The sequence below is a fragment of the Panthera onca genome, chromosome A3 (assembly GCF_046562875.1).
Source record: "Panthera onca isolate mPanOnc1 chromosome A3, mPanOnc1 haplotype 2, whole genome shotgun sequence".
In the NCBI taxonomy this organism is placed as follows: domain Eukaryota; kingdom Metazoa; phylum Chordata; class Mammalia; order Carnivora; family Felidae; genus Panthera; species Panthera onca.
In genome coordinates this window covers 36721892-36735458 of record NC_138341.1, presented here as the reverse complement: position 1 = coordinate 36735458, position 13567 = coordinate 36721892, and positions in this window count along the sequence as shown.

Genomic DNA, 13567 nt, shown 5'->3' with positions numbered 1-13567 from the left:
CTCGAACTCACGGACCGTGAGATCATGACCTGAGCCGAAGTTGGACGCTTAACCGACCAAGCCACCCAGGCGCCCCCCCCCCCCCCAGATCTTTTTAAAGAAGATGCAGCTTGACCTCACCTCCCCCAGCCCCACCGTTTACCGGGCTTTACACGTTAGCGGCGAATGGAGTCGTTGGGCTATTTGCTTTCCTTCCGCCATGGTGTTCAGCTCTATCTTTGTGGCCATCTGTGGATGCGGCTCATTCTCATCGCGAGGTGGTAAGTGCCCGGTCATTTGGACCCTGCTCATCCTGATGGGCACGTAAGTGAAGATCCCGTTCAACGATCCCATGTCCTCATGGGGGAGAGGGGATACTGCCGGTGGGAAATCACCTTTAAATATATTAAAGGGGAGTCTGGGGTTTGTTTGTTTGTTTGCTTGTTTTTTCTAATTTGAACGCAAAGGTCTCCAGAGACACAGCTGGGGCTACATTATCCGTTTTCCAAGAAAAGGTCTCTTTGTCCGTGAACTCACTCTCTTCTTCTTTCGGTCACTCAGCCACCAATTGCTGAGCAGCTACCCTGGGTCAGGGATTGCACTGGGTGCTGGGAACCAGAGTGAGCCAAACCCCGGAGGTTCGTAGAGACCCCAGAGTCGGGCGTGTCTGAGTGCCCTGCCTTTGTGCAGATGACGGAGCAGGGGCTGCCCAGATAATTTTGCCTCGTGGAGATGGCGGGGTGGGGGCCATCTGGCTATTCTGACCTAGGCACCTCCAACCTGGAGAAATGAAAGAGCCCATCACATCCAGTCCACCTGTTTATAAAGCTTTCCTAAAACTTGAGCGGTCCCACTGAAACAGACCCTCTCCTTCCCCCCTCCCTAGGTGTCCCAAGTGTTAGAACTGGCCGGGTCCCTGGATTTGGAGGACCCGTACTCCACACGGTGCGGGACCCTGCCCGCCAACTGCTCTGACCTGAACTGTTGGTTCTGTCCAGTCAAGAGGCTCAAATCCAGTAAACCCAGGGTATTTTCATGCATTGACTATTCTGAGGAGTCTGCTATTGCCAGACTGTGTGAGGGGCACTGTGGTTATATCAATGGCTCAGACCGACCCTCTTTTTCCCCTAGGAAGACCCATAAGAGGAATACCATAGTGCAGTGATGGGACCAGCGGGAGGACAGGGGCCATGGGAGCACGGGAGAGGCCCCGACCCGGTCTTGGAGGGCCAGGAGAATCCCCAGACCGGGATGGGAAAGACAGAGTAGACAGACCAGGATGGTTAATTTGGGCAAGTTGGCTAGCTAAGGGATGCCCGGAGAGCTGGTGCAAGCATTATGTCTGGGTGTGTCTGTCAGGGTCTTTCTGGAAGATGTTAGCATTTGCACTGGTAGACTGAGTAGAGCAGATGGCCCTCCCCAGTGTGTCCAGGCATCACCCACCCGCCCAATGGGCACCCAGGTAGAAAGAAAAGCAGAAGAAGGGTGACTTCATTCTCTCTCTGCCTGAGCTGACGTCCCTCTTCTCTTGCCCTCAGACATCACTCATGGTTCCTGGTCTTTCGAAGTCAGATCGGGACTTATACCAAGTCCTATGATAATAAATATCCTCTCGGACACATCCTTTTTGTTCCGTTTCTCTGGAGATCCCTGACTAACACATAGGCCAAGGTGGAAGTCCCAGCTTGAGCACAGGGCCAGAGCAAGGGAGACCAGGCCTCTGCAAGGATCTGAAAGCATTTCAGGGGTAGGGACCAAAGGAACAGGGGCAGAAGCTAGCCCAGAGGAGGCGGGCCTCATCCCAAACTCTGGTCTCAATTTAGGGCAGAAGGGTCTCCGGAAAGGCAGACAAGCCAAGAAGGGGCATGAGCCCCTTCTCAGCCCTTCCCCTGTGCAAGGAGTTCTCTCTTGGGCACGGTGAGGGCCTACAGGGGACTCATTGCCTCTTGCAGCTTTCAAATCTCTCCCCCCACTGACAGGAGCCAAGGACTGGGATGGGGGGGGGCACGGGGTACCCCATCAGCTCCCAGGCGGAGAGCGCCAGCGTGCTCAGCAAATGTGTGCCCACAAACCTCAACACCCGGGCTTCTTTATTAAGCCATTTCAGGTGCTGGCCCATTTGGTGACCTGACGCGGAGCCTGTCTTTCTGCACAGCTGGCAGGGGACCGATTGGCAGGTGGTGGGGCAGAGACCCAGGACTGCAGACAATGGAGGCTTTAATCCCAGGTCTGATGCCAAGTCTGGGATAAAGGATGGCTCTACTCAACTCACACTCTCACCCAACAAACCAGTGAGATGGCATGAGGTCTGCGGGCCCCGGACACCTTGGTGTCTGTCCCCCTACTCCCGTGCTTGATGGAGCTACTGGAAACCACAGGGGCAGGTTGTCAACAGTGCAGCCCTGTTCTAGCTGTGTTAGTGGCTCTAATGCCAGCCTCACACTGGCTTTCAGATGATTTTCACGTCTCTGTCTCCCTTGGGGCGTGCCTACGGGAGAAAAGGTAGGGTGGTTTAACGTCAGGGCGCAAGTTATCATTTAAGGTGAAATTTCCACCATAACTCTACACAGTCCTTCTGGATAAAATAAAGCTTACGGGGAACAGCCTTTCTCCCCAAGGACAAAAGAGCCCTCGGTCCGCGGTGGGGCTTGGTGAAGGGCTCAGCCGCCAAACTCAAAGAAATAGTTCCCTGCTGACTGCAAGTTTTCGTCTTGCTTATTGTTCTGCTTCGAAGCCTGGGAAGACGGAAGGAAGTCGCAGAAATACCTCCGAACCCTGGGGGCCTGGTGAGGGGAACGTGTCCACATGCCTTACAAACCCCACCTTGACCGGCTGGGATGAAGTCCCGCCTCAGGATGGGGTCAGAACCTCCTCCAGGGACGGTTGTACCTGCTGGCGTGGTTTCACCTTTGCGGGCCTCTCTCATTGCCACGATCCCTTTCCTCCACCTGCGAGACCGAAATTCCCTCTTCCTCACCTTCTCCCTCGGGCTGCCCCACACGGGGTGCAAAATGGGGACCGACAGCAGAGGGGAAAACCTGGGCCCCAGGCCAGGAGCCTCCCCAGGCTTCAAGGGATCCTCATCCAGGCAAAATACCTTCTTTTTCTTCGGGAAGCTCCATTTCGTGAAGTGAAGGGGGGCAGGGATTGATCTGGGTGGCACTGTGACCCCTAAGCCGGAGCCTGGGGATTGCAGGACCCCAAATCCAATACTCAGAGCGGACTCTGCAGTGGACGTGACTGCTGGGAGAGACCCCGGGGCCCAACAAGGCGGGGGGTGGGGGGTGGGGGGTGGGGGCAGGGTGAGGGCAGCATGCCAAGACCACAGGGCCACCCGGACAGCCTTCCCGCACGGTTACCAGGGTTTGCACCCCATTCATGATGACCACACAGGGGTACACACCCAGAATACCCCAGACAAGTGGCTGTAGCAAGGGGACAGAAAGAGGGCTGATGATGGCCTTAGTAATCTGTACAAGTGTAGCTCTAACTTCCTGGTAAGGAAAGGGAAAGAAAAAAAAAAAAAAAGGAAAACAGTGTGGTATGCAGCTCTTATTGTCTAATAAAAGAAAATATTCTTCAGGGAATTTTTTTTTTCCTGGCAACAAATTCTTGGAAGAATTTATGTGACAGAACGCTCCAGGGGAACATCCTTGTGCTGGGAGGGAGGCCACCGAGTCTGAAGGGCCTTGGAAATTCCAGTCATGCACATGGCAGGGGGGGCTGGGATGCCATGCTGGTCCAAGGGTTGGAAGGTTGATCACAGGATGTTGCTCAGAAGGAGGGAGGGAGCTGAAAGATGTCACCAGGGATTTGAGGTGGAGGCCAGGGGCTGTGACAAAGACCATGTACCACATCACTTCACTGTCACATCCTGCCTCGGTGAAAAGTCCGGCGTCTACCCTGAGGGACAACAGTAAAGGGGGGGCCGGGAATGTGGGGGCTTGCTCCCTGGTTCTCTTCATGTTCTGGGGCAAGAAAGAGAGGGAGACAGGGGGGAAGGAAAGGAGGGAGGGGGAGGCCAAAAGAAATCTGGGAGGATGGGGGCATCTGGGTGGCTCAGTGGGCGAAGTATCCGACTTCAGGTCATGATCTCGTAGTTCATGAGTTCGAGCCCCACATCAGGCTCTGGGCTGACAGCTCAGAGCCTGGAGCCTGCTTCGGATTCTGTGTCTCCCTCTCTCTCTCTGCCTCTCCCCTGCTCACGCTCTGTCTCTACAAAAATAGATACACATCAAAAAAAAAAAAAAAAAGAAAAGAAATCTGGGAGGATAGAGAAGAGGACAGAGGTGAATGAGGCATAGATCAGGGTAAGAGGCAAAGCCAAGGCCGTGATTAGGAGTTCTGCCTTCGCTGCTGTCTGGCTTCAGGCCTCACGAAGTAAAACGTGACCACCAGGGAGCCCATGGGAAGTTGGCCAAGTGGGCCTCAGGAGCTGACTTCCATGATACTGGTGGTCTAGGAGGCTCCAAGTTGCCATGCTGGCAGAGTGAAGGAAGACAAGAGCATTCTGGCAAAGAACTCTGTAAAGGGGTCTGTGAAGGGCTGGGGACAAAGACCTGGAGAGAGGTGAGATTCGTCTGGCCCACGGACCTGCCCTCATTTCCTCAACAAACCCACTGCACACAGAGTAAAGTCAGACAAGCTTGTGGGGAAGAGAGGAGAGAAATATCAGCAGATCGAAGGGTGAGTTAAATGTCTGGGAGACAGAGGGTTCAAGGACTGTCTGTCCCATGAATCAGAAAGGAGGGGGCCGCATCTCGGGGTTGCACCCTGAAGGCTGCAGCGAGGACCCCACCATGAGGATTCTGCCTGGCTTCTCTGCTACTCAACTTCTCCAGCCGCCAGTGGAACTCAAGGGTGCTCCCCCAGGGGCCCCCCAGGATTCTGAGCGTCTTGGTCCCCGAGTGGGATCTCCCATCTGGGCATTGAATGGGTGTGGGGGGAGCTCAGTCTGCACAACTTGAAGTAAGCCCACCTTCCACCCCAAACTCACATCCCCCGGGGGCTGTGAGTCAGCCCCCTGCACCGGGGTAAATCATACCAACAGCCTCCACAGAGCCCTCACTGTCTACACAGCTGTCTACACAGCCCAGTCAGCTGCCCAAGACTTTAGAGGACTCAGCATGGCTGAGACCCATCCCAAAGACGCAAAGCCACTTCAGGGAGCGGAAAGGCATCTTAAAAGATGCCTGATCGAAGGCATCTCCTTCTGAGTTTTCAGAAGGAGTTTTCTACCCAAAACCAACCAACCAAAGGACCAAATTGCAAGCGTCTCTTGTAAATGGCGAAGGAATCGATGCCTTGCTCACATTTTGAATGAATTACAAAATCTCTTACCCTGGGTCTTCCCCATTCTCCCGTACCCTCCTCCTTCTGTACTGAGTTTGTAAAAAAAAAAAAAAAAAAAAAAAAAACTATAAATTTGGAACTTGATTTAAAGTTTTAAATAGATGCACTGCCGTCTGTTACTTAAGCACATGTAAGAAAGTAATTGTTCTACGTTTTCATTTGTAAAGTTTTACAGACAATTCCACGCTGTCATCAGAAAAACAACAAAAAAAAAATGTTTCAGTTCTCCTCGAAACGGCATCATTTTATAGAAACTTCTGAATCTTCGCCAAAAGGCCCCAGGGTTTGGGTTTGCCGTTGGTGGCTGCAGCTGAGCGTTGTCCTTGAAGCGGCCATGACTCAGCTTATTCAAAATAGACTTGAGTGTAGTTCTCCCCTTCAAAGATTCAAAACTCATCCTTGGCACACACCCTGTGACCGTCGTGTTACCTCCGTAACATCTGCTCAGTGATGTCCCAATTCTACTGACTCATGGGGGAACCACAGGCTGCAAATGGCCACAGAGCTCACACATATGGAGTGGGCCGCACGTCACCTGCTGCGTGACTCAGCAGCCAACAGATGCCACCACGGAAGAGCAGAAGAAAGACAGAAGGCCGGCTCGTGCACGAGAAAACGCAATGACGTGTTTATCGCACGATTCTGGTGGCATGTGGCTGGTCGGGTGTGGACCGCCAGGGTCTCTGATCAAATGGGTTGAGATGGAAACGGTTGTCTCTTTGGGCAGCAGAGGTCCAGGCTGGTCTGGAAATGGAGAGGCAGCTGTGTGTCCCTCTTGAGTCCCTGGCCAGGGTCCGTGTGCTGCCCGGGGCCCTCTTCTGCCCAAGAAAGACCCTCTGTGCAGGCGCTGAGCACCCCCACGCCTGCGTCTGCTCCTGCCGCCGGCACCAGGGTCACTTGGGACGGTGCCAAAAGGGAAGTCTGGGCCAGGAACCTCACCAATTGTTCTGTGCCCGCTCTCGGTCCTTCCCATGATCCTGCTCTGCCGACGCTCCTGCTCCCCGCTTCGGAAACAAACAGCCCACAGGGTGAGCGAATGGGAAGCCTGCCATCCCAGGATCCATGGTGAAGCAGAACCGAGGGCGACTGGCGCTGGTGCATCTGGAAGGCCAGGGCCACCCGAGCTCCGGGGACCTCTGTCTGTGTGTCATCGTGACCAGTTAGGAGAGGAAGCACATTCGGCACAGCTTATCTTTTGAATACACCCGAGGAGACTGTCAGTATGATCACCAGGCCCGTGTGACGGATGGGGAGGCCCAGTCTTCCAGAGGGTCACTTTCTGAGAATGAGGGGGGCCGCCTTTTGGGGAAGGGTAGGGAGCCCAGGCATCTGGTGTGTGCCAGGCCCAGCAGACTCCTTGGAAGCTCTGGAGAGGGCCTGGTCTGGAGGGAGAGCAAGAGGCTTATGGCTCAGGGACGGGCGATGTGGACAAGGCTGGGAAATCAGGCCAGGCCCTCCAGAAGTAAGCTTTTGCACTGAGCTTTGAAAGTCAACTCTGAAGCTCCCCAGTTTGAGTTCTTTTTCTTCCCTCCCTTCCTCAATTTCAGGGTTTCCTCCCCTGGTCCTTCAGCAGCCCAGGGACTCAGCATTGTTCTCGGATATCTAAAGCCTCCTGTTCTCTGTCCCCCCTGGGTCTCCCTCCTTTGCAACATCTCTCTCTCTCTCTCTCTCTCTCTCTCTCTCTCTCTCTGTCTCTCCCTCTGCAGCAACATCTTGTGTCTCCTCACTGAGAGGACTTGCCTCCTAGGGCCCCCATGCTTCGTTATTGGGATCAAAACCTCTAAGAATCAGATGAGTGACCATTTCTGGAAAAAAATGTGCTAAAATAAAAACATAAAACAAATATACAATTTTAGGACAATGAAGGCACCTTGAATCTAGGTTCAGAGCTTCTGAATGCGTTAGCCTCTGGCCCGTGTACATAATAATATTTCCCCACATCCACATTGAGCTTCCTAGCAACAAGCGAGAAATGAGCCCTCTGATCAGCCCCTCATTCGAGAGGATCTTTCTTGAGACTGACCTACTTTTTTGAGAATCTAATGAGAGCCATGGATTCCTGCCTCCACCCCATAAAACGCACATATCTGAATACAGCTCAAACCCAGCATTCATTTTCAGAAGTTTCAGATTCCTCCTGGAACTCATTCATAAAAATCCAACTCTACCTTCTGATGACACGCAACTAATTGTGAGTCTAAGGACCCCATACTGTAATCTCCTTCTTTAAATGGGTCCTCTTCCATGGGGTCTCCCCTAAACCACCAGCTGGAAATCCTCTCTCCTTCACTGGGTCTCTCTCCTCCCTCTGGGAAGTCAAGGCCGTGGGTTTTCAGTACCTCTTGCCATGGCACCTGGACACAGGGTCAACATTGCGGGTCTGTTCTTTGATACCCTGAACACTGGGGTGTCTCCCACCCGGATGTTAAAGCAGGTTGGACAGTATACAACTTGGCTGAATATGTTTGCTTATTGGATAGGAAATGTAGCAGAACTGGGAGAAGGGAAACTGATAAAACTCTGTGTGAGGGGATACCAACAAGAGTCAGAGGTTTTTTCTTTTAATGTTTCATTTATTTTTGAGAGAGAGAAAGCAGAAACAAGGGAGGAGCAGAGAAAGAGGGAGACTGAGGATCCAAAGTGGGCTCTGTGCTGACAGCAGCAATCCCAACGAGGGATTTGAACTCACAAAGCATGTGAGTTCAATGCGAGATCATGCGAGAGTTCATGCGAGATCACGACCCGAGCCGAAGTTGGACATTTAACCAACTGAGCCACCCATGTGCCCCAAGAGTGAGAGGTTTTTGTTTTGTTTTGTTTTTTAAAGTCTATTTGTTTTTTGAGAGAGAGAGAGAGAGACAGAGCTCAAGCAGGGAAAGGGCAGAGAGAGGGAAACACAGAATCTGAAGCAGGCTCTGGTCTCGGAGCTGTCAGCACAGAGCCCGACGTGGGGTTTGAACCCATGAGCTGTGAGATCGTGACCTGAGCTGAAGTCAGGTGCTTAACCCACTGAGCCACCCAGGCACCCCAAGAGTGAGAGTTTTTAATCTGTGAAAGTGGTGGCTGACAGGGCATATGTATATATAATATCAAGGAAATCATGAAGGCACACGCTGGGATTTGCTTACCAAAACCGAAAATACTGAAATTAAGAACGCCTGCAAAAATTGAGAGAGACAACATGTTCTATTGGCTTTAACACTAATTTATGTAGTGGGTAAGGGAAACATATGGCCCTCATTATCCTGAGAGGTTATGTGAGTTACAGACACAAATAGGCTGAAGAAAATTTTGGAGATTGCTGAAAGGAATTAAAGGAGCCCTAAATAAATGGAAAGGCATCCTGTGTTCAAGGGTAGGAAGACTTAATGTTGTGAAAATGGCAATACTATCCAAAGCAATCTACAGATTCAGTGCAGTCCCTATCAAAATTTCAACAGCTCTTTCTTTTTTGTGGAAATGAAGGAATCTATTCTCCAAATTCGTATGGAATCTCAAAGGGCCCCATATATTCGAAACAATCTTGAGAAAGAAAAACAAAGCTGCGTTATTTCTAGCCAAGGTATAGAACAGCCCAAGTGTCCATTGAGAGATGAATGGATAAAGAAGATGAAGACGAAGATACCTCTATGGACTGTTGCTTGGCTATAAAAAAGAATGAAATCTTGCCATTTGCAATGACATGGATGGACCGAGAAGGTATTAGGCTGTGCGAAATAAGTCAGACAGAGAAAGACAAATAGTGTGTGATTTCACTTGTACGTGGAATCTAAAAACCAAAACAGAGGTACAAATGAAACAAACCAGAAACAGACTCATAGATGTTGGAGACAAACTGGTGGTTACCCCAGAGGGGAGGGGCTGGAAAATGAGCAAAATACGTAAAAGGGATCCGGGCGCACAAGCTTTCAGTTATAAGCCCTGAGGATGTAATGTACAGCATAGGGAATATCGCCAATAATATTATAATAAGCGTATATGGTGACAGATGGAAACTAGACATATTGTGGGAGTCATTTCGTAGTGTATACAAACATCAAATCACTATGATGCACACCTGAAACTAATAAGATAACTGTGTGTCATTTATACTTTAAATAAATAAATAGAAAAACAAAGTCAGAGAATTTGCACTTCCTGATTTCATAACTACTACAAAGCTACAGTAACCCAAACAGTGTGGTACCGGCATGAGAATAGACACAGGGATCAACAGAACAGAACCGAGGGTCCAGAAGTAAATTCACACATCTACGGCCAATTGATGTTTCACAAGAACGCCAAGTCAAGGGGGAAAATACAATCCCCTCCGTAAATGGTGCGGGACAAGTAGATTTCCATAGACAAAAGAATGAAGTTGAACCTCTCCCTTACACCATGTGCAAAAAGTAACTCAAAATGGACCAGTGGCCGTAATATAGATGCCAAAACCACAAAACTCTTAGAAGAAAACACAGAAGTGAACCTTCATAATGCCATATTTGGCAACAGATTATTGGATTTGACAACAAAGGCATAAGCAACAAAAGAAAAATATACTTAGACTGAACCTCATCAAAATGAAACTTTTGTGTATCAAAGGACATTATTTTTTTAAAGGTTTTATTTTTAAGCAATCCCTACACCCAATGTGGGGCTTGAACTCACGACCCTAGTCAAGAGCCACAGGCTCCACCGACTGAGCCAGGACATTTTTTTAAATGTTTTATTTATTTTTTGAGAGAGAGAGAGATACAGTGTGAGCAGGGGAGGGACAGAGAGAGGGAGACAGAACCCGAAGCAGGCTCCAGGCTCTGAGCTATCAGCACAGAGCCCAGCGTGGGCTCAAACTGACACAGGGCTTGAACCCACGAACCTTGAGATCATGGCCTGAGCTGAAGTCAGATGCTCAACTGACTGAGCCACCTCGGCACCCCACAAAGGACGTGATTAAAAAAGTAAAAAGACAATCTATAGAATGGGAGAAAATATTTACAGATCACATATGTGACAAAGATTTAATATCCAGAATATATAAACTACTCCTGCAAATCAACAACAAAAAGACAAGCTCAGTTTAAAACGGCACAAAGGACCTGAATAGACATTGCTCCAAAGAAGATATACAAGTGGTCAATAAGCACATGAAAAGATGTTCAGCATCATTCGTTAGGGAAATGCAAATCAAAACCACAGTGACCAAGGGTTTGGCCTTGGCAACCAAGGAGAGATGTGGTTTGAGATTCCACCCTGGATCAGCGTCATGGCCATGTGCTTGCTCATCCCCGGCATAGCCACTGCGCACATCCACACGTTCGCTAACAGGGGAAAGGGAAAAAAGGCTTTCCAGATTTTCGTATCAGTGAAGTTTGATGGAAAGAGGCACATCTCTGGAGTTAATTGTTACTATGTGTCAAAGCGTTTGGAGACTATCAATCAAGGAAGCATTTTCCTTTTTTTTTCTTTAATGTCTATTTATTGCTTTTGAGAGAGAGGGAGTGTGTGAGCAGGGTGGGGTAAAAGAGAGGAAGAGAGAGAATCCCAGATGTGGGGCTTGAACTCACAAACCATGAGATCATGACCTGAACCGAAATCAAGAGTTCGACGCTTAACCAGCCGAACCACCCAGGTGCCCCTGGGTGGAAGGAAGTATTTTCCTGATTGATGTAAAATAACTCAGTTATGCTCATCTACCCTTCTAGAAGGTCATGCACTGTATTACTGTAGTGCATAATAAAAACCACTGGTGTACCAATGTTCATTGCAGCCTTCTTAACAGCTAGAAGATGGAATCAAACCAAACATGCATCAAGAGATGTCTAGATAAAGATAACTTGGTATTGACACACAACGGACTATTATTATCCAGCCTTACAAAAGAAGGAAGGACTGACACATGCTACAACATGGATGACCTTGGATATGTTGTGCTAAGTGAAAAGAGCCAGACACAAGAGGACAGATTTCGTGTGCTTCCACTCAGCCGAGGTACCTAGAACAGGAAAGTTCATAGAGACAGAAAGGAAAATGGGCACGAGGGACCTGGGAGCGCTAGAACGGGGAGTTACTCTTAAAGGGCACGGAGTTTCTGTTTGAGGTAATGAAAACGTTTTGGAAATAGACAACGGTAATGGTTGCATAACGTTGCGAAAGTCCTGAAAGCCCCTGAGTTGTACACTTTTAGAAAGATTGAGAGATGAGGCTCCTGGGTGGCTCAGTTGGTTGAGCGTCCGACTTGAGCTCAGGTCATGATCTCTCTCTTCCTGGGTTCGAGCCCCGTGTTCGGCTCTGTGCTGACAGCTCAGAGCCTGGAGCCAGCTTCGGATTCTGTGTCTCCCTCTCTCTCTGCTCCTCCCCTGCTTGTGCACTTTCTCTCTCTCTCTCTCTCTCTCTCTCACTTTCTCTGTCTCTCAAAAATAACTAACTAACTAAATAAATAAATAAAAGATTGAGAGAAATGTGTGGGTTATAGTCTCATCACAGATCATCAGGAACATGGTGGGATGTACCACTGGCCTTTGCAGGCCCCCGATGGTCCCCAAGCCTCATTCCTCACAAGTGTGGGTGACGGCATTCCAGAGTGGAGTGCCTCAGCTTCTGCCACGGAGGTGCCCCTGAGATCCAGATGACCAGGGCGAGGCTGAGCCAGAGGCTCCGCAGGGACCTGTCCTGGGATGTGGACAGTGTGTTAGCTGTAGATGTTCCTCAGGCAAAATGGAACGGCCATGCACGTTTCCAGAAAATCCATTGGCCACTGGTGTGCTTTGGAGCATCAGACATGTCTCAGGTAGAGAAAGTCCTTCAGGTGCAAAATATTCACTCTTTTAGAGGAAATATAGTCCATTGATTGACTATAGTCCATTGATTGACTAGTAAGAAAGAAACACTCTCGGGGAGCCTGGGTGGCTCAGTTGGTTAAGCGTCTGACTTCGGCTCAGGTCATGATCTCACGGGGCTCATGAGTTCGAGCCCTGCATCAGGCTCTCTGCTGTCAGCCCGTCAGCACAGAGCCCGCTTCGGATCCTCTGTCCCCCTCTCTCTCTCTGTCCTTCCCCGCTGGCACTCTGTCTCTCTCAAAAATAAATAAATCGTAAAAAAAATAAATAAATAAAGGAACAAAGAATGCAGTGGCAGGTGATGAGGGGATCTGGGAATTGGGGGTGGCGTAGCGGGAGACCAGGACTGCGCCAGAGGGCTGGGAAAGCAGGAAGTACAATGACTGCCTAGCGGATGAGTCCATCTGCCCCGCTGATCTTCCTTCCTGCTTTAGTCACTGCAGATACCACCCAGGGTGAGGGCCTTCGAGCCAGGGCTAGGTCACACCCCCTTCCGTGAGTGGCCCAGGACAGGGAGAGGAGGGCTTGCTTCCCAGACTTCCCTGCTGGAGGGTGGCCTACAAGACCATTCTCCCATCCACATCAAACGCACTGGGGAGATGTCATCCCTGAAAAGGGAACTGGGGGCCAACAGGTAGGAGGAACCAAGGAGGCACAGCCCAAAGCCCTATCCTTCCGTGAAATCCACGCCCCTCCTGGATGAACCTCCAACCCCTCCCAGATTCGAGGGTCAGGACCCACACAAGGCTCTGTGACCGTCTCCTCCCCAGGAATCTTAGGGGTATGTTTGTGCATTGGGAGTGGCCGAGCCAGACAGAAAATTCGTGGCTTTTTAACTTTGGCTGCACAACCTGAGGTCCCTGGGCTGTCCCACGAAAAAAAAGAAAAAAACGGCGATCCCACTGCCTAACTCTCAAGATCTTGGCCACTCCAACAGGAAGCAGCTCCAGGCCCACCGCTGGAGGGGGACATGTCCCCAGGGCAAAGGACCCCTCTGGGAGAGACTGGTGAAGTCTGGTGATGTCACCCCCTTCTCCCCATGCAGCTGATCCCGGGGAGACAGAAGTGACTCCTTGGAATGAATGGCAAGTACGACCTGTTCCTGGCCTCAGCAATCTGCAATGTTTGCACCGACGCCAGGCCAGAGGCAGGGCGGGAAGCCAGGAGGGGGGTCAGGGCCCAGCTGGCACAGAAGGACGCAGGGGGCCGGGGTGGCTGGGGTGGGGGACGCAGGCGGCTCGGGCTGCCGCAGCAGGGGCTGAGATCAGTCACACAGGGAAACGTCCCGGAGGAGGGGTCAGGCCGGGCGGGCGATCTGAAGAGGGAAAAGAAACAGGCTGACTCCACGCCAGGCCTGTCACCAGCAGAAACGTGCCAAGCCTGGAACGTTTCCCATTTAACAGATGAGAAAGTGGCCAGAG